Genomic DNA, 21,408 nt, shown 5'->3' with positions numbered 1-21,408 from the left:
GCCGCCAAGAGGCGGCACCACCACGGCGAGCACCGCCGGCCTCCACACCAGGACGCCAGACCGCCACCGGCCGAGGCGCACCGCCGCCGGCCATCACCGCCCGAGCAGGGGAGGACCGCGCGCGGGGAAGGGCAAGCCCACCGCCGCCAGCATCACGCGGCCGAGGGCCGGCGGCGCAGGCTGACGGCGGCGGGAGGAGGGATGGGCGCGGGGAGGGGCTGTAGGCGCGCGGAGGAAGGGCCCCCGGCGCCTCGCTCGGGAAGGCGGCGCGGGGGTACGGGGGCGTGGAGGAGGGTGGGGGAGGAGAAGGGGAACGGGGGAAGGAGGGGGCTGGCGGCTCCGGCGGGCTCCGGCCGCCGTGGCGGCGGCTCCGCGCGGGGGAGCCGGCGGCGGCGGCGGGGAAACCCTAGGGAGCGGGGAATGGGATGCTACCTTTCACGGGCGAATCATTTTGTTGGCTGACCAGGAGAAAAGATTGGCCAGCTCGCGAGTCGTTCGACGCATGTGATGCCCGCTGTACGATCGTCCCTATCCTCTGTCTATACCTCACTGCAGCACGACTCATGTTGCAGACCTCGTCGCAATACGACCATGTTGCAAACATCATCACAATACGATCATGTTGCATACCTCATTCTCATTGCAACACGACCCTGATGAGTGTAACATAGGCGACATTGACCGAAGGACGTTTCATCCAACGAGCACAACACCAACGACGTTGCCAACCCCGACGGACGTTGTTGCGAGCATCGAAGCCCGCCATGCTACACCCCCTCGACGGTACTTTTCGCCGGACAACTATAGTTGTCGCAGCATCCACCGCCCTGGTCGTCAGGGCTCCTGCCGACGTGGATCCATGGACCCAAGTTGCGAATGTCGCCGTGCGTCACCGCGGCTTGGAGCAGGGTGGGTACGCGGTGGTCGACCTTGCATTACAGAGGGGGTAAGCCATGGCCGGGGGGAAGATCCACCTAAGCCACTACCAGCAGCCTTGTCTGGTTCACCTATGGGGCGGCGTCATGAGAAGTGTGATGGCGGCGGCAAGCATCGCATACATCGGCGGCGAGGTGAAAAGGAGAAGATAAGGTAGGAGACAGGTGTGAGGGGGAGATTTTTCTAAAAATACCGAACGTGGTGCATGGTGTGTGAGTCCACATGACACGTTAAATGAGCTAATCCCCACCATGTAGGCCCATGGAGAAACCCAGCTATGGGCCGATGCCCAAAGACATCCAGACCCAGTACAGTACTGCCATAGGTCACCGACTAGTTGATGGTGTCCCGGATTAGGGGTCACTCCTATGTCAAGTCTGAGAGTCACCTGGAAAGGTCGGACTATTCGACCCACTCGCGACCCACCTTGTTGCTGACATTGAGAAGTTAACCGAGGTCCTCACAAACGGCTCAAGTGAGGTTGACAACACGGATGCGAAAGTTAGTGAATCCTCCGAAAACCTACCGACTGCCGCCATGCCTACGGGCAAGTGGACAGCAACTTCCACATACGACATCTACATGGTAGACACCACATGCAACAACGGTGGAGGCAACAACAACGATGGCGGAGGTGGCGACGGTGACAACAACGGGAACAATAATAATAACAACGCAATAAGGCTAATTTCGATGAAAATGCCGATGAGCTAAACAACAACCTCAACCCCGAGGACAACAACAACCTCAATGAGTCACTTAACAGCCCCAACCAAGACGCACTGAGGCTAAGGTTGGTCCGTACGGCACACTGAAGGAAATATGCCCTAGAGGCAATAATAAAGTTGTTATTTATATTTCCTTATATCATGATAAATGTTTATTATTTATGCTAGAATTGTATTAACCGGAAACTTGATACATGTGTGAATACATAGATAAAACAGAGTGTCCCTAGTATGCCTCTACTTGACTAGCTCGTTTATCAAAGATGGTTATGTTTCCTAGCCATAGACATGTGTTGTCATTTGATGAACGGGATCACATCATTAGAGAATGATGTGATGGACAAGACCCATCCGTTAGCATAGCACTATGATCGTTTAGTTTGTTGCTAATGCTTTCTTCATGACTTATACATGTTCCTCTGACTATGAGATTATGCAACTCCCGAATACCGGAGGAACACTCAGTGTGCTATCAAACGTCACAACGTAACTGGGTGATTATAAAGATGCTCTACAGGTGTCTCCGATGGTGTTTGTTGAGTTGGCATAGATCAAGATTAGGATTTGTCACTCCGATTGTCGGAGAGGTATCTCTGGGCCCTCTCGGTAATGCACATCACTATAAGCCTTGCAAGCAATGTGACTAATGAGTTAGTTGCGGGATGATGCATTACAGAACGAGTAAAGAGACTTGCTGGTAACGAGATTGAACTAGGTATGATGATACCGACGATTGAATCTCGGGCAAGTAACATACCGATGACAAAGGGAACAACGTATGTTGTTGTGCGGTTTGACCGATAAAGATCTTCGTAGAATATGTAGGAACCAATATGAGCATCCAGGTTCCGCTATTGGTTATTGACCGGAGATGAGTCTCGGTCATGTCTACATAGTTCTCGAACCCGTAGGGTCCGCACGCTTAACGTTCGATGACGATATGTATTATGAGTTATGTGATTTGATGTACCGAAGGTTGTTCAGAGTCCCGGATGTGATCACGGACATGACGAGGAGTCTCTAAATGGCTGAGACATGAAGATTGATATATTGGAAGGCTATGTTTGGGCACCAGAAAGGTTTCGGATAGGTTCGGGCATTTTCTGGAGTACCGGGGGGAGGGGGGGTTACCGGAACCCCCCGAGGGGTTAATGGGCCTTCATGGGCCATAGTGGAAGAGAGGAGGAGGCGGCCAAGTGGAGGGGCGCGCTCCCCCAAGCCCAATCCAAATTGGGGAGGGGGGCCGGCCCCCTTTCCTTCTCTCTCTCTTTCCTTTCCTTCCCCTCCTAGTTGGACTAGGAAAAGGGGGAACCTACTCCTAGTAGGAGTAGGATTCCCCCCCTTGGGGCGCACCCCATGAGGCCGGCCAGCCCCCCCTCCACTCCTTTGTATACGGGGGAGGGGGGCACCCCATAGACACACAAGTTGATTTCTTAGCCATGTGCGGTGCCCCCTCCACAGATTTCCACCTCGGTCATATTGTCGTAGTGCTTAGGCGAAGCCCTGCGTCGGTAACTTCATCATCACCGTCACCACGCCGTCGTGCTGACGAAACTCTCCCTCGGCCTCAGCTGGATCTAGAGTTCGAGGGACGTCACCGAGCTGAACGTGTGCAGATCGCGGAGGTGCCGTTGATACGTCTCCAACGTATCTATATTTTTTGATTGTTCCATGCTATTATATTATCCATCTTGGATGTTTTATATGCATTTATATGCTGTTTTATATGATTTTTGGGACTAACCTATTGACCTAGAGCCCAGTGCCAGCTTCAGTTTTTTCCTTGGTTTTGAGTTTTACAGAAAAGGAATACCAAATGGAGTCCAATTGACGTGCCCGTTGATACGCCTAGTTGATGTGAGACTATCTCCCTCCTTTTTGTCTTCTCCACAACCACCATATTCTCTTCCACCATAGTGCTATGTCCATGGCTCACGCTCATGTACTGCGTGAAAGTTCAAATGGTTTGAGAACATCAAAAGTATGAAACAATTGCTTGGCTTGTCATCGGGGTTGTGCATGATTTGAGTATTTTGTGTGATGAAGATGGAGCATAGCAAGACTATATAATTTTGTAGGGATAACTTGCTTTGGCCATGTTATTTTGAGAAGACATGATTACTTTGTTAGTATGCTTGAAATATTATTGTTTTCATGTCAATATTAAACTTTTGTTTTGAATCTTATGGATCTGAATATTCTTACCACAATAAAGAAGATTACATTGATAAATATGTTAGGTAGCATTCCACATCAAAATTCTGTTTTTATCATTTACCTACTCGAGGACGAGCATGAACTAAGCTTGGAGATGCTTGATACGTGTGACACCCAGATAATCAAGCTACAGTAACCCTCTACTAATGATGCCACGTCACCTCGATTACTGTTGCTAACCACGCGTTAGTTCGAAACCGATTCGAATTCAGATTCAAAATCAAGCAAACAATAAAAGTTTTCAAATATTAAAACTAAAATGTTCCGAGTGAGCCAAATAATGGATAGGTAATTATGGTGGAGAAACCAAATCTTTATAAAATATTTAAATACTAATAGATGGATAAAACATCAGCAAAAACTATTATTTAAATACTTTTAAATATTAAATAATTACGAAACTATTTTAGTTGGGTAGCAAGTTAATGTGGCCGTGGCATATTTGGTAACAACAAATTAGGTGCCATTTTGGTATTTTGCTAAAACAAAATAATAGGAAACTAAAAGAAAACAGAAAAGAAAATAAATAAAAACTAAAAGAAAGAAAGAAAGAAAGAAAAGAGACAACCCTCCTGTGCTGGGCCCCTGGCCCATTTAGGCCAACCAGGCCAGCGGCCGGCCCACCCCAGCTTCCCCTTATCCCCCGTAACCCTAGCCCACCACCTGCAACACCTCCCACTCCCCCCACGATCCCCACGCTCCTCTCCTCCTACCCCCCGATCCAGATCGGGATCGGGGCACTCGCACCCAACGCTGCCGCGCGCCCCCGACGCCGATCGCCGGCGCCGCCTCCCCGCCGGACAGTCCGTCCTCGACCTCCTCCTCGCCGACCCCCTCTCCCTCGCCCCCTCTGCCCGATCTGGATCGGGGGGGGGGGGGGCGCCCCGACGTCGCCGGCGCCCTCGACACCGCCGTCGCTCACCGTCCCTGGAGCCACCTCGACGCCGCGCCTCGTCGCCCGATGCCGTCCGAAGATACTCCACCTCGCCAACATCGCCGGACCGCCGTCGTCCCCTTCCTCCTCGAGCTCGCTGCCACTCCCCTACACCGTCCGTGAGCACCTCCCTCTCTCCCCGTCCCTGTCACCCGTTCCGGCCGCCGACGCTGCCGCACATGCGCTGGCCGGCCCCTGCCCGTTGCTCGCTTGCAGCCGCTATCGCCCACGGCGCCCTCCTGCGCGCCCTCCCGGCGCCTCGGCCTCCTGCCGCTGGCCATCCCGCAGCCACCATGCGGCGCGCCTCCTCGCGACGCACCTATAGCCCCAGCCACATCGCAAACCGTCGCCGGAACCAAGTGCGCGGTCATCGCCAGCAAGCTCGGCCTCACCGCCATTAACGTGCTGACGTGGCGCGTGACTAACCCCCTATTTCAGCACTAACCCGAACACCTAAACATGCACTGACATGTGAACCCTCCCTAATTAACCTAAACTTAAATAATCTATTTAAATACACAACCCAGTGTCAATGACACGCGGCCCCCACCACTAAATAAAATGGCTAGATTAAACTGTTAAGTTAACAACCACTCACAAGTCAGGCCCACTAGCTAATTAGTTTAAGTTTTAAAAAAATATGTTGTTAAACTCTCTCACTGACCAGTGGGGCCGCTATTCTGCTGACTGGGCTACTGACTCAACCCTGGCCCACCAGTCAGCCTCTGCTTACTGGGAAGTTGACCAAGTCAACTGGGCCCCCTGTCAGCCTCTCTGTTGCATATGGCTGGGTACACTTCCTGTGTACCCATAGCATTTAAATATTAATTTAATTTCGAATTAAATTAAATCCAGAAATTAGAAAATCATTTAAAACTTTGAAAATTAATATAAAATAATCTATAACTCGGATGAAAATACTTTGTACATGAAAGTTGCTCAGAATGACGAGACGAATTCGGATACACACCCCGTTCGTACGCCACACATCCCTAGCATAGCAAACACGCAACTTTCCTCCTCCGGTTCATCTGTCCAAAAACGCGAAATACCGGGGATACTTTCCTGGATGTTTCCCCCTTCGTCGGTATCACCTCCTACCGCGTTAGGGCACACCTAGCACCGCTCGTTGTCATGTCATGCATCGTCATGCATATGTTTGCATTATATTTATTGTTTCTTCCCTCTCTTCTCTCGCTAGACACCGAGACCGACGCCGCTGCTACCCAGTACGACTACGGTGTTGACGACCCCTCCTTCTCGGCTGAGCTTCCAGGCAAGCCCCCCCCTTGATCACCAGATATCACCTATTCTTCTCTCTACTGCTTGCATTAGAGTAGTGTAGCCTGTTACTGCTTTCGGTTAATCCTATTCTGCTGCATAGCCTGTCATTGTTGCTACAGTTGTTACCCTTACTTGCAATCCTAAATGCTTAGTATAGGATGCTAGTATTCCATCAGTGGCCCTACACTCTTGTCCGTCTGCCATGCTATACTACTGGGCCGTGATCACTTCGGGAGGTGATCACGGGCATATACTATATACTTTATACTGGTACATTACTTATGATACTGTTCGGAGATGGGGGCTGAAGGGGCAGGTGGCTCCATCTCGGTAGAGGTGGGCCTGGGTTCCCGACGGCCCCCGACTGTTACTTTGTGGCGGAGCGACAGGGCAGGTTGAGACCACCTAGGAGAGAGGTGATCTTGGTATTTGATCTGAGTCTGGCCACTAGCCTATACGCACTAACCAACTACGCGGGAACAGTTATGGGCACTCGACGTCGTGGTATCAGCCGAAGCCTTCGTGACGTCAGCAACTGAGCGGCGCGCGCCGGATTGGACTGGAACGCCTGCTAGGCTAGGTCTGCTTCCGACCGCGTTCGCAACGTGTAGGTGTGCAAAGGGTGATGGGCCCAGACCCCTGCGCCATAGGATTTAGACCGGTGTGCTGACCTCTCTGTTGTGCCTAGGTAGGGCTGCGACGTGTTGATCTTCCAAGGCCAGACATGACCCAGGAAAGTGTGTCCGGCCAAATGGGATCGAGCGTGTTGGGTTATGTGGTGCACCCCTGCAGGGAAGTTTATCTATTCGAATAGCCGTGTCCCTCGGTAAAAGGACGACCCGGAGTTGTACCTTGACCTTATGACAACTAGAACCAGATACTTAATAAAACACACCCTTCCAAGTGCCAGATATAACCCGGTGATCGCTCTCACACAGGGCGACGAGGGGAGGATCGCCGGGTAGGATTATGCTATGCGATGCTACTTGGTGAACTTACCGTCTACTCTCTTCTACTTGCTGCAAGATGGAGGCTGCCAGAAGCGTAGTCTTCGACAGGACTAGCTATCCCCCTCTTATTCTGGCATTCTGCAGTCCAGTCCACCGAAATTGGCCCTTTACACAGATACCCATGCATATGTAGTGTAGATCCTTGCTTGCGAGTACTTTGGATGAGTACTCACGGTTGCCTTTCTCCCTATTTCCCCCCTTTCCATTCTACTTGGTTGTAGCAACCAGATGCTGGAGCCCAGGAGCCAGACGCCACCGTCGACGACGACTCCTACTACACTGGAGGTGCCTACTACTACGTGCAGGCCGCTGACGACGACCAGGAGAAGTTTAGGAGGATCCCAGGCAGGAGGCCTGCGCCTCTTTCGATCTGTATCCCGGTTTGTGCTAGCCATCTTATGGCAACTTGTCTAACTTATGTCTGTACTCAGATATTGTTGCTTCCGCTGACTCGTCTATGATCGAGCACTTGTATTCGAGCCCTCGAGGCCCCCGGCTTGTATTATGATGCTTGTATGACTTATTTTATTTTTAGAGTTGTGTTGTGATATCTTCCCGTGAGTCCCTGATCTTGATCATACACGTTTGCGTGTATGATTAGTGTACGATTGAATCGGGGGCGTCACAATACGTCTCCAACGTATCTATAATCTTTGATTGTTCCATGCTATTATATTATCCATCTTGGATGTTTTATATGCTATTTTATATGATTCTTGGGACTAACCTATTAACCTAGAGCCCAGTGCCATTTTATGTTTTTTCCTTGTTTTTGAGTTTTACAGAAAAGGAAACCAAGCGGAGTCTAATTGACATGCCAATTTTTGATGATTTTTTATGGACCAAAAGAAGCCCCCGGAGTAAAAGAGTTGGGCCATAAGAGTCCTGAGCCATTCACGAGGGTGGAGGGCGCGCCCTACCCCCTGGGCGCGCCCCCTATCTCGTGGATGACTCGTAGACCCCCCTGACGTGAGACCGACGCCAAAAATTCCTATAGATACAGAAACCCCCGAAAAGAAACCTAGATCGGGAGTTCCACCGCCGCAAGCCTCTATAGCCACCAAAAACCAATCGGGACCCTGTTCTGGCACCCTGCCAGAGGGGGAATCCCTCACCGGTGGCCATCTTCATCATACCGGCGCTCTCCATGACGAGGAGGGAGTAGTTCACCCTCGGGGCCGAGGGTATGTACCAGTAGCTATGTGTTTGATCTCTCTCTCTCTCGTGTTCTTGATGTGGCACGATCTTGATGTACCGCGAGCTTTGCTATTATAGTTGGATCTCATGATGTTTCTCCCCCTCTACTCTCTTATAATGGATTGAGTTTTCCCTTTGAAGTTATCTTATCAGATTGAGTCTTTAAGGATTTGAGAACACTTGATGTATGTCTTGCATGTGCTTATCTGTGGTGACAATGGGATATTCACGTGATCTACTTGATGTATGTTTTGGGATCAACTTGCGGGTTCAGTGACCTTGTGAACTTATGCATAGGGGTTGGCACACGTTTTCGTCTTGACTCTCCGGTAGAAACTTCGGGGCACTCTTTGAAGTACTTTGTGTTGGTTTGAATAGATGAATCTGAGATTGTGTGATGCATATCGTATAATCATACCCACGGATACTTGTGGTGACATTGGAGTATCTAGGTGACATTAGGGTTTTGGTGATGTGCGTCTTAAGGTGTTATTTTACTACAAACTCTAGGGCTGTTTGTGACACTTATAGGAATAGCCCAATGGATTGATCGGAAAGAATAACTTTGAGGTGGTTTCGTACCCTACAATAATCTCTTCATTTGTTCTCCGCTATTAGTGACTTTGGAGTGACTCTTTGTTGCATGTTGAGGGATAGTTATATGATCCAGTTATGTTATTATTGTTGAGAGAACTTGCATTAGTGAAAGTATGAACCCTAGGCCTTGTTTCGAAGCATTGCAATACCATTTATGCTCACTTTTACCACTTGCTACCTTGCTGTTTTTATAATTTCAGATTACAAAAACCTATATCTACCATCCATATTGCACTTGTATCACCATCTCTTCGCCGAACTAGTGCACCTATACAATTTACCATTGTATTGGGTGTGTTGGGGACACAAGAGACTCTTTGTTATTTGGTTGCCGGGTTGTTTGAGAGAGACCATCTTCATCCTACACCTCCCACAGATTGATAAACCTTAGGTCATCCACTTGAGGGAAATTTGCTACTGTCCTACAAACCTCTGCACTTGGAGGCCCAACAACGTCTACAAGAAGAAGGTTGCGTAGTAGACATGAAGCTCTTTTCTGGCGCCTTTGCCGGGGAGGTGAGTGCTTGAAGGTATATATTTAGATCTTGCAATCAAATCTTTTTGTTTCTTGTTTTATCACTAGTTTAGTCTATAAAAGAAAAGTACAAAAAATGGAATTGAGGGTGCCTCATATGCTTCATCTTTTTAATATCTTTCATGAAAATGATGGAAAGGAAAATTGTGCCCAAGTGCTAGAAGAAGAATGCATTAAAATGTTTGGCACTAAATCTTTGAATGATGAGCATGATTGCAATGTTGTTAGTATGAACTCTTTGAATATCCATAGTACTAATGATGATTGCACTAGTCATGATGAAAATGTCTCTTATAAGCATGTCAACTTTTGTGGAGTACATAGAGTTTGCAAGTACACACCAAATAAGGAAGATAGATTTTGCAAGAGGCATAAGTATTTAGAAACTAAATGGTTGGAAGAAAGGCTAGATGTTTGTGCTGAAAATTTAATTTTTCTTAGCCATCCTTATGAACTTTGCAATGAACATGGTCATTTAATTATCCAATGCAACTTGTTTCATGATCGAACCGTGTCCAAAAATTGTGATGACTTGATTTCCCTTGTGCATCATAATGAACTTAGTTTGCTTCTGGGTTATGAAGAAATGAAACGTATAACTAAGGATATTCCAGAATTTGCCCTTGAGACAGTTCTTGATTTTGATCTAGAGGAAATTTATATGTATTGTGCGGTGAATTGCATTGAAAATCCTTATATTGCCAATTACATAAAGACAAGAAAACAAATAGAAGATGAAGAGAATACTAATGAAAGGGAAGAGACTTCCCAATATCCTCCTATTATTTCTTATGATGAATCAGGTAACGAGGAGGAGCCTTCTATTCAACCAATCTCATTAATAAGGAGCTCCAAAAGAGGATTAAACCCACAAATGATGCGAAGAAGAAAAAGAAAAGACGGAGAAGCAAAGGTAAAAAGGCATCCCTCCCAAATGATGTTTCTCCTACTACTCATTGTGATGATAATAGTTGCTATACTATTGGTGCTATCCATACTATTAATGATGAGAGTGATTATGCTTATCATATGAAAAGGCCCAAGCTTGGGGATGCTATGTTTGATGAGAATGACATGTTTGAGAATTTATTTGCTGCAATTAATGTTTGTCCCAAGCTTGGGGATACTATGTTTAATGAAGATGATATTTTTAGTCCCCCAAGTTTTGATATGCAAATTTATTATGATAATAGCATGCCTCCTACTTATGAGGATTATATTGATGAAAGTGGGTTTGGAAGAGTGTCAACTTTAGGAAGTAATGATCCCACTATTTTGGAGGGTGTTGAATCTTATTGTGACAATTATGAAAGTGGATTTGGAGAGGTCATGACTTTATTTAGCAATGATTCCACTATCTTGGAAGAGGTTTCAATTGATTATGATGAGAACAAAGTTGCTACTTATGATGATTATTGTGATGATACTTACGTTATAAAAAGTAGTGATGATTATATTTACAAAACTTGTCATGATTATGATTACCCTTTCTCTGAACATTATTCTTTTAATGTGGAAACAATTTATAGTATTCGAGTTTTTTATGACATTCCCACTATTCCGAATGAAAAGAAATTTTCTTATGTGGAGAGTAATAAAATTTATATGCTTGTGGCTCATGAAAAGAATGCTTTATGTGATAGTTATATTTTTGAATTCATTCATGATGCTACTAAAAATTATTATGAGGGAGGAATATATGCTTGTAGGAATTGCGATAATATCAAGTTTCCTCTCTATGTGCTTAAAGTTTTAAAGTTATGCTTGTTTTGCCTTCCTATGCTAGTTGATTATTGTTCCCATAAGTTGTTTGCTCACAAAAATCCCTATTCATAGGAAGTGGGTTAGACTTAAATGTGCTAGTCATATTCTTCATGATGCTCCCGCTATGTTTCAATTCTTATCTTTTATACGAGCATCATTGAAATCATCATGCCTAGCTAAAAAGGCAATAAAGAAAAGCGCTTGTTGGGAGACAACCCAATATTTACCTTTACTGTTTTTGTGTGTTCACATGATTATTCTACTGTAGTAATCATGTTTTATAGCTTTGTTTCAATAAAGTGCCAAGTAAGACCTTTAGGATAGCTTACGGTGATAGTTGTGTTGATCCTGCTGAAAATCAGAAACTTTTGCACCCAGTAAATTAGTTTTGAAAATTCACAGAAACGTGATTTTGATCTGATTCTTTTTGATATGGATTGGTACACAAATTTCTCAGGTTTTCCTAATTTTATAGGATTTTTGGAGTTACAGAAGTATTCGAGAGTTACAGATTACTACAGACTGTTCTGTTTTAAACAGATTCTGTTTTCTATGTGTTGTTTGCTTATTTTGATGGATCTATGAGTAGTATCGGAGGATACGAACCATGGAGAAGCTGGAATACTGTAGATATTACACCAGTATGAATTTAGAATGAGTTCACAACAGTACCAAAAGTGGTGATTTATTTTCTTATACTAACAGAGCTTACGAGTTTTCTGTTAAGTTTTGTGTTGTGAAGTTTTCAAGTTTTGGGTAAAGATTCGATGGACTATGGAATAAGGAGTGGCAAGAGCCTAAGCTTGGGGATGCCCAAGGCACCCCAAGGTAATATTCAAGGACAACCAAGAGGCTAAGCTTGGGGATGCCCCGAATGGCATCCTCTCTTTCGTCTTCTTTCATCGGTAACCTTACTTGGAGCTATATTTTTATTCACCACATGATATGTGTTTTGCTTGGAGCGTCATTTTCTTTTATTTTGTTTTGCTTGTTGTTTGAATAATATCCCAAGATCTGAAATTCTTAAATGTTAGAGAGTCCTCACATAGTTGCATAATTATTCGACTATTCATTGATCTTCACTTATATATTTTAGAGTAGTTTGTCATTTGCTCTAGCGCTTCACTTATATCTTTTTAGAGCACGACAGTGGTTTTATTTTTAAGAAATAGATGAACTCTCATGCTTCACTTATATTATTTTGGGAGTCTTTAGAACAACATGGTAATTTGCTTTGGTTATGAATTTAGTCCTAATATGATAGGCTTCCAAGAGGGATATAATAAAAACTTTCATATAAAGTGCATTGAATACTATGAGAAGTTTGATTCTTTATGATTGTTTTGAGATATGAAGATGGTGATATTAGAGTCATGCTAGTAGAGTAGTTGTGAATTTGAGAGATACTTGTGTTGAAGTTTGTGATCCCGTAGCATGCACGTATGGTGAACCGTTATGTAACGAAGTTGGAGCATGAGATATTTTTGATTGTCTTCCTTATGAGCAGCGGTCGCGGACGGGCGATGGTCTTTTCCTACCAATCTATCCTCCTAGGAGCATGAGCGTAGTACATTGTTTCAATGACTAATAGATTTTTGCAATAAGTATGTGAGTTCTTTATGACTAATGTTGAGTCCATGGATTATACACACTCTCACCCTTCCACCATTGCTAGCCTCTCTTGTACCGTGCAACTTTCGCTGGTGCCATACACCCACCATATACCTTCCTCAAAACAACTACCATACCTACCTATTATGGCATTTCCATAGCCATTTCGAGATATATTGCCATGCAACTTTCCACCGTTCCGTTTATTATGACACGCTTCATCATTGTCATATTGCTTTGCATGATCATGTAGTTGACATCGTATTTGTGGCAAAGCCACCATTCATAATTTTTTCATACATGCCACTCTTGATTCATTGTACATCCCGGTACACCGTCGGAGGCACTCATATAGAGTCATATTTTGTTCTGAGTATCAAGTTGTCATTCTTGAGTTGTAAGTAAATAAAAGTGTGATGATCATCATTATTAGAGCATTGTCCCGTGTGAGAAAAAAAGAGAGGCCAAAGAAGCCAATGAAAAAAAGAGGCTAAAGAAGCCAAACAAAAAAAAGAAAGAGAAAAAGAGAGAAGGGACAATGCTACTATCCTTTTTCCACACTTGTGCTTCAAAGTAGCACCATGATCTTCATGATAGAGAGTCTCTTATGTTGTCACTTTCATATACTAGTGCGAATTTTACATTATAGAACTTGTCTTGTATATTCCAATGATGGGCTTCCTCAAATGCCCTAGGTCTTCGTGAGCAAGAAAGTTGGATGCACACCCACTTAGTTTCTTTTGTTGAGCTTTCATACACTTATAGCTCTAGTGCATCCGTTGCATGGCAATCCCTACTCACTCACATTGATATCTATTGATGGGCATCTCCATAGCCCGTTGATACGCCTAGTTGTTGTGAGACTATGTCCCTCTTTTTGTCTTCTCCACAACCACCATATTCTCTTCCACCATAGTGCTATGTCCATGGCTCACGCTCATGTACTGCGTGAAAGTTCAAAAGGTTTGAGAACATCAAAAGTATGAAACAATTTCTTGGCTTGTCATCGGGGTTGTGCATGATTTGAGTATTTTGTGTGATGAAGATGGAGCATAGCCAGACTATATGATTTTGTAGGGTAACTTGCTTTGGCCATGTTATTTTGAGAAGACATGATTGCTTTGTTAGTATGCTTGAAATATTATTGTTTTCATGTCAATATTAAACTTTTGTTTTGAATCTTATGGATCTGAATATTCTTACCACAATAAAGAAGATTACATTGATAAATATGTTAGGTAGCATTCCACATCAAAAATTCTGTTTTTATCATTTACCTACTCGAGGACGAGCAGGAACTAAGCTTGGGGATGCTTGATACGTCTCCAACGTATCTATAATCTTTGATTGTTCCATGCTATTATATTATCCATCTTGGATGTTTTATATGAATTTTATATGCTGTTTTATATGATTTTTGGGACTAATCTATTAACCTAGAGCCCAGTGCCAGTTTCTGTTTTTTCCTTGTTTTTGAGTTTTACAGAAAAGGAAACCAAACGGAGTCCAATTGACGTGCCAATTTTTGATGATTTTTTATGGACCAAAAGAAGCCCCCGGAGTAAAAGAGTTGGGCCAGAAGAGTCCCGAGCCATCCACGAGGGTGGAGGGCGCGCCCTACCCCCTGGGCGCGCCCCCTATCTTGTGGATGACTCGGAGACCCCCCTGACGTGAGATCGACACCAAAAATTCCTACAAATACAGAAACCTCTGAAAAGAAACCTAGATCGGGAGTTCCGCCGCCGCAAGCCTCTGTAGCCACAAAAAACCAATCGGGACCCTGTTCCGGCTCCCTGTCGGAGGGGGAATCCCTCACCGGTGGCCATCTTCATCATCCCGGCGCTCTCCATGATGAGGAGGGAGTAGTTCACCCTCGGGGCTGAGGGTATGTACCAGTAGCTATGTGTTTCATCTCTCTCTCTCTCTCTCTCTCGTGTTCTTGATGTGGCACGATCTTGATGGACCGCGAGCTTTGCTATTATAGTTGGATCTTATGATGTTTCTCCCCCTCTACTCTCTTATAATGGATTGAGTTTTCCCTTTGAAGTTATCTTATTAGATTGAGTCTTTAAGGATTTGAGAACATTTGATGTATGTCTTGCATGTGCTTATCTGTGGTGACAATGGGATATTCACATGATCTACTTGATGTATGTTTTGGTGATCAACTTGCGGGTTCAGTGACCTTGTGAACTTATGCATAGGGGATGGCACACGTTTTCGTCTTGACTCTCCGGTAGAAACTTTGGGGCAATCTTTGAAGTACTTTGTGTTGGTTTGAATAGATGAAACTGAGATTGTGTGATGCATATCGTATAATCATACCCATGGATACTTGTGGTGACATTGGAGTATGTAGGTGACATTAGGGTTTTGGTTGATGTGTGTCTTAAGGTGTTATTTTACTACAAACTCTAGGGCTGTTTGTGACACTTCTAGGAATAGCCCAATGGATTGATCGGAAAGAATTACTTTGAGGTGGTTTTGTACCCTACAATAATCTCTTCATTTGTTCTCCGCTATTAGTGACTTTGGAGTGACTCTTTATTGCATGTTGAGGGATAGTTATATGATCCAGTTATGTTATTATTGTTGAGAGAACTTGCACTAGTGAAAGTATGAACCATAGGCCTTGTTTCGAAGCATTGCAATACCGTTTACGCTCACTTTTACCAGTTGCTACCTTGCTGTTTTTATAATTTCAGATTACAAAATCCTATATGTACCATCCATATTGCACTTGTATCACCATCTCTTCACCGAACTAGTGCACCTATACAATTTACCATTGTATTGGGTGTGTTGGGGACACAAGAGACTCTTTGTTATTTGGTTGTAGGGTTATTTGAGAGAGACCATCTTCATCCTACACCTCCCACGGATTGATAAACCTTAGGTCATCCACTTGAGGGAAATTTGCTACTGTCCTACAAACCTCTGCACTTGGAGGCCCAACAACGTCTACAGGAAGAAGGTTGCGTAGTAGACATCAGCCGTGCATTCTGTACTTGATCGGTTGGATCGCGAAGACATTCGACTACATCAACCGTGTTACTTAACGCTTCTGCTTTCGGTCTACGAGGGTACGTGGACACACTCTCCCCGCTCGTTGCTATGCATCTCCTAGATAGATCTTGCGTGATCGCAGGAATTTTTTTGAAATACTGCGTTCTCGAACAATGGCATCCGAGTCAGGCCTATGCGCAGATTTTATATGCACGAGTAGAACACAAAGAGTTGTGGGCGATAATAGTCATACTGCTTACCAGCATGTCATACTTTGATTCGGCGGTATTGTTGGATGAAGCAGCCCAGGCCGACATTACATGACCGCATTCTTGAGACTGGTTCTACCACCATGCTTCGCACACAGGTGGCTAGTGGGTGTCTGTTTCTCCAACTTTAGTTGAATGGAGTGTGACTACGCCTGGTCCTTGTTGAAGGTTAAAACAGCAAACTTGACGAAAAATCGTTGTGGTTTTGATGCCTAGGTAAGAACGGTTCTTGCTAAGCCCGTAGCAGCCACGTAAAACTTGCAACAACAAAGTAGAGGACATCTAACTTTTTTTTGCAGGGCATGTTGTGATGTGATATGGTCAAGACATGATGCTAAATTTTATTGTATGAGATGATCATGTTTTGTAACAAAGTTATCGGCAACTGGCAGGAGCCATATAGTTGTCGCTTTATTGTATTAAATGCAATCGCCATGTAATTGCCTTACTTTATCACTAAGCGGTAGCGATAGTCATAGAAGCAATAGTTGGCGAGACGACAACGATGCTACGATGGAGATCAAGGTGCCGCGCCGGTGACGATGGTGATCATGACGGTGCTTTGGAGATGGAGATCAAAGGCACAAGATGATGATGACCATATCATATCACTTATATTGATTGCATGCGATGTTTATCCTTTATACATCTTATTTTGCTTAGTATGGCGGTAGCATTATAAGATGATCTCTCACTAAATTTCAAGGTACAAGTGTTCTCCCTGAGTATGCACTGTTGCGACAGTTCGTCGTGCCGAGACACCACGTGATGATCGGGTGTGATAAGCTCTACGTTCACATACAACGGGTGCAAGCCAGTTTTGCACACGCAGAATACTCGGGTTAAACTTGACGAGCCTAGCATATGCAGGTATGGCCTCGGAACACTAAGACCGAAAGGTCGAGAGTGAATCATATAGTAGATATGATCAACATAGTGATGTTCACCATTGAAAACTACTCCATCTCACGTGATGATCGGACATGGTTTAGTTGATTTGGATCACGTGATCACTTAGATGATTAGAGGGATGTCTATCTAAGTGGGAGTTCTTAAGTAATATGATTAATTGAACTTTAATTTATCATGAACTTAGTCCTGATAGTATTTGCATAACTATGTTGTAGATCAATAGCTCGCGATGTACCTCCCCGTTTATTTGTATATGTTCCTAGAGAAAAACTATGTTGAAAGATGATAGTAGCAATGATGCGGACTAGGTCCGTGATCTGAGGATTATCCTCATTGCTGCACAAAAGAATTATGTCCTTGATGCACCACTAGGTGAAGGACCTATTGCAGGAGCAGATAACAAACGTTATGAACGTTTGGCAAGCTCGGTATGATAACTACTTGATAGTTTAGTGCGCCATGCTTTACGGCTTAGAACCAGGACTTCAAAAAAGTTTTGAACACCACGGAGCATATAAGATGTTCCAAGAGCTGAAATTGGTATTTCAGACTCATGCCCGAGTCGAGAGGTATGAGACTTCTGACAAGTACTTTGCCTACAAGATGGAGGAGAATAGCTCAACCAGTGAGCATGTGCTCCGATTGTCTGAGTACTACAATCACTTGAATCAAGTGGGAGTTAATCTTCCAGATAAAATAGTGATTAACAGATTTCTCTAGTCACTATCACCAAGTTACTGGAACTTCGTGATGAACTATAATATGCAAGGGATGACGAAAACGATTCCCGAGCTCTTCGTGATGCTGAAATCGGCGAAGGTAGAAATCAGGAAAAGCATAAGTGTTGATGGTTGACAAGACCACTAGTTTCAAGTAGAAGGGCAAGGGAAAGAAAGGGAACTTCAAGAAGAATGGCAAGCAAGTTGCCACTCCCATGAAGAAGCCCAAAGCTAGACCCAAGCCTGAAACTGAGTGCTTCTACTGCAAAGGAAAAGGTCACTGGAAGCGGAACTGCCCCCAATACTTGGCGGATAAGAAGGATGGCAAAGTGAACAAAAGTATATATGATATACATGTTATTGATGTGTACTTTACTAGTGTTCATAGTAGCCCATGGGTATTTGATACTCGTTCAGTTGCTATGATTAGTAACTCAAAACAGGAGTTACAAAATGAACAAAGACTAGTTGAGGACGAGGTGACGATGTGTGTTGGAAATGATTCCAAAGGTTGATAAGATCACCATCGCACACTCCCTTTACCTTCGGGATTAGTGTTGAACCTAAAATAAATGTTATTTGGTGTTTGTGTTGAGCATAATATGATTGGATCATGTTTATTGCAATACGGTTATTCATTTAAGTCAAAGAATAATTGTTATTCTGTTTACATGAATAAAACCTTCTGTGGTCATACACCCAAGGTGAATGGTTTATTGAATCTTGATCGTAGTGATACACATATTCATAATATTGATGCCAAAAGATGCAAAGTTGATAATGATAGTGCAACATACTAGTGGCACTGCCGTTTAGGTCATATTTGTGTAAAGCGCATGAAGAAACTCCATGCGGATGGACTTTTGGAATCACTTGATTATGAATAATTTGATGCTTGTGAACCATGCCTCATGGGCAAGATGACTAAGACTCCGTTCTCCGGAACAATGGAGTGAGGCATTGACTATTGGAAATAATACATACCGCTGTATGCAGTCTGATGAGTGTTGAGGCTCACGGCGGGTATCATTGTTTCTGAACTTCACAGATGATTTGAGAAGATATGGGTATATCTACTTGATGAAACACAAGTCTGAAACATTTGAAAAGTTCAAATAATTTCATAGTGAAGTGGAGAATCATCGTAACAAGAAAATAAAGTTTCTACGATCTGATCGCAAAGACGAATATTTGAGTTACGAGTTTGGCCTTCATTTAAAACAATGTGGAATAGTTTCACAAACTCACACCACCTGGAACACCATAGCGTAATGGTGTGTCCGAACGTCATAAACCGTACTTTATTAGATATGGTGCGATCTGTGATGTTCCTTACCGATTTACCACTATCGTTTTGGGGTTATGCACTAGAGATAGCTGCATTCCCTTTAAATAGGACACCATCTAAATCCGTTGAGACGACACCGTATGAACTATGGTTTGGCAAGAAACCTAAGTTGTCGTATCTTAAAGTTTGGGGCTGCGATGCTTATGTGAAAAAGCGTCAACCTGATAAGCTCGAACCCAAATCGGAGAAATGCGTCTTCATAGGATACCTAAAGGAAACTGTTGGGTACACCTTCTATCATAGATCCGAAGGCAAAATATTTGTTGCTAAAAATGGATCCTTTCTAGAGAAGGAGTTTCTCTCGAAAGAAGTGAGTGGGAGGAAAGTAGAACTTGATGAGGTAATTGTACCTTCTCCCGAATTGGAAAGTAGTACATCACAGAAGTCAGTTCTAGTGATTCCTACACCAATTAGTGAGGAAGCTAATGATGATGATCATGAAACTTCTGATCAAGTTACTATCAGACCTCGTAGGTCAATCAGAGTAAGATCCGCAGTAGAGTGGTATGGTAATCCTGTTCTGGAGGTCATGTTACTTGACCATGGCGAACCTACGAACTATGAGGAAGCGATGATGAGCCCAGATTCCGCGAAATGGCTTGAGGCCATGAAATCAGAGATAGGGTCCATGTATAAGAACAAAGTGTGGACTTTGGTGGACTAGCCCGATGATCGACAAGCCATTGAGAATAAATGGATATCCAAGAGGAATATGGACACTGATAGTAGTGTTACTATCTACAAAGCTCGACTTGTCGCAAAAGGTTTTCGACAAGTTCAAGGTGTTGACTACGATGAGATTTTCTCACTTGTATCGATGCTTAAAGTCTGTCTGAATCATGTTAGCAATTGCCACGTTTTATGAAATCTGGCAAATGGATATCAAAACTGCATTCCTTAATGGATTTATTAAAGAAGAGTTGTATATGATGCAACCAGAAAGTTTTGTTGATCCTAAAGGTGCTAACAAAGTGTGCAAGCTCCAGCGATCCATCTATGGACTGGTGCAAGCATCTCAGAGTTGGAATATACGCTTGATGAGTTGATCAAAGCATATAGTTTTATACAGACTTTCGGTGAAGCCTGTATTTACAAGAAAGTGAGTGGGAGCAGTACAACCTTTCTGATAAGTATATGTGAATGACATATTTTTGATCGAAAATGATGTAGTATTTTCTGGAAAGAATAAAGGAGTGTTTGAAAGGAGTTTTTCAAAGAAAGACCTCGGTGAAGCTGCTTACATATTGGGCATCAAGATCTATAGAGATAGATCAAGACGCTTGATAAGTTTTTCAACGAATACATACCTTGACAAGATTTTGAAGTAGTTCAAAATGAAATAGTCAAAGAAGGAGTTCTTGCCTGTGTTGCAAGGTGTGAAGTTGAGTAAGACTCAAAGCCCGACCACGACAGAAGATAGAGAGAGAATGAAAGTCATTCCCTATGCCTCAGCCATGGGTTCTATAAAGTATGCCATGTTGTGTACCAGACCTATTGTATACCCTGCCCTGAGTTTGGCAAGGGAGTACAATAGTGATCTAGGAGTAGATCACTGGACATTGGTCAAAATTATCCTTAGAGGACAAAGGAAATATTTCTCGGTTATGGTGGTGATAAAGAGTTCGTCGTAAAGAGTTACGTCGATGCAAGCTTTGACACCAATCTGGATGACTCTGAGTCTTGATCTGGATACAAATTGAAAGTGGGAGCAATTAGCTAGAGTAGCTTGATGACCCACAAGTGTAGGGGATCTATCATAGTCCTTTCGATAAGTAAGAGTGTCGAACCCAACAAGGAGCAGAAGGAAATGACAAGCGGTTTTCAGTAAGGTATTCTCTGCAAGCACTGAAATTATCGGTAACAGATAGTTTTGTGATAAGATAATTTGTAACGGGTAACAAGTAATGAAAGTAAATAAGGTGCAGCAAGATGGCCCAATCCTTTTTGTAGCAAAGGACAAGCCTGGACAAACTCTTATATGAAGGAAAACGCTCCCGAGGACACATGTGAATTATCGTCAAGCTAGTTTTCATCACGCTCATATGATTCGCGTTCGTTACTTTGATAATTTGATATGTGGGTGGACTGGCGCTTGGGTACTGTCCTTCCTTGGACAAGCATCCCACTTATGATTAACCCCTATTGCAAGCATCCGCAACTACAAAAGAAGTATTAAGGTAAACCTAACCATAGCATGAAACATATGGATCCAAATCAGCCCCTTACGAAGCAACGCATAAACTAGGGTTTAAGCTTCTGTCACTCTAGCAACCCATCATCTACTCATTACTTCCCAATGCCTTCCCCTAGGCCAAAATAATGGTGAAGTGTCATGTAGTCG

The sequence above is a fragment of the Triticum aestivum genome, chromosome 5D (assembly GCF_018294505.1).
Source record: "Triticum aestivum cultivar Chinese Spring chromosome 5D, IWGSC CS RefSeq v2.1, whole genome shotgun sequence".
Classification (NCBI taxonomy): Eukaryota; Viridiplantae; Streptophyta; class Magnoliopsida; order Poales; family Poaceae; genus Triticum; species Triticum aestivum.
The sequence above is the reverse complement of the archived record's forward strand: the minus strand, read 5'-3'. Positions refer to the sequence as shown.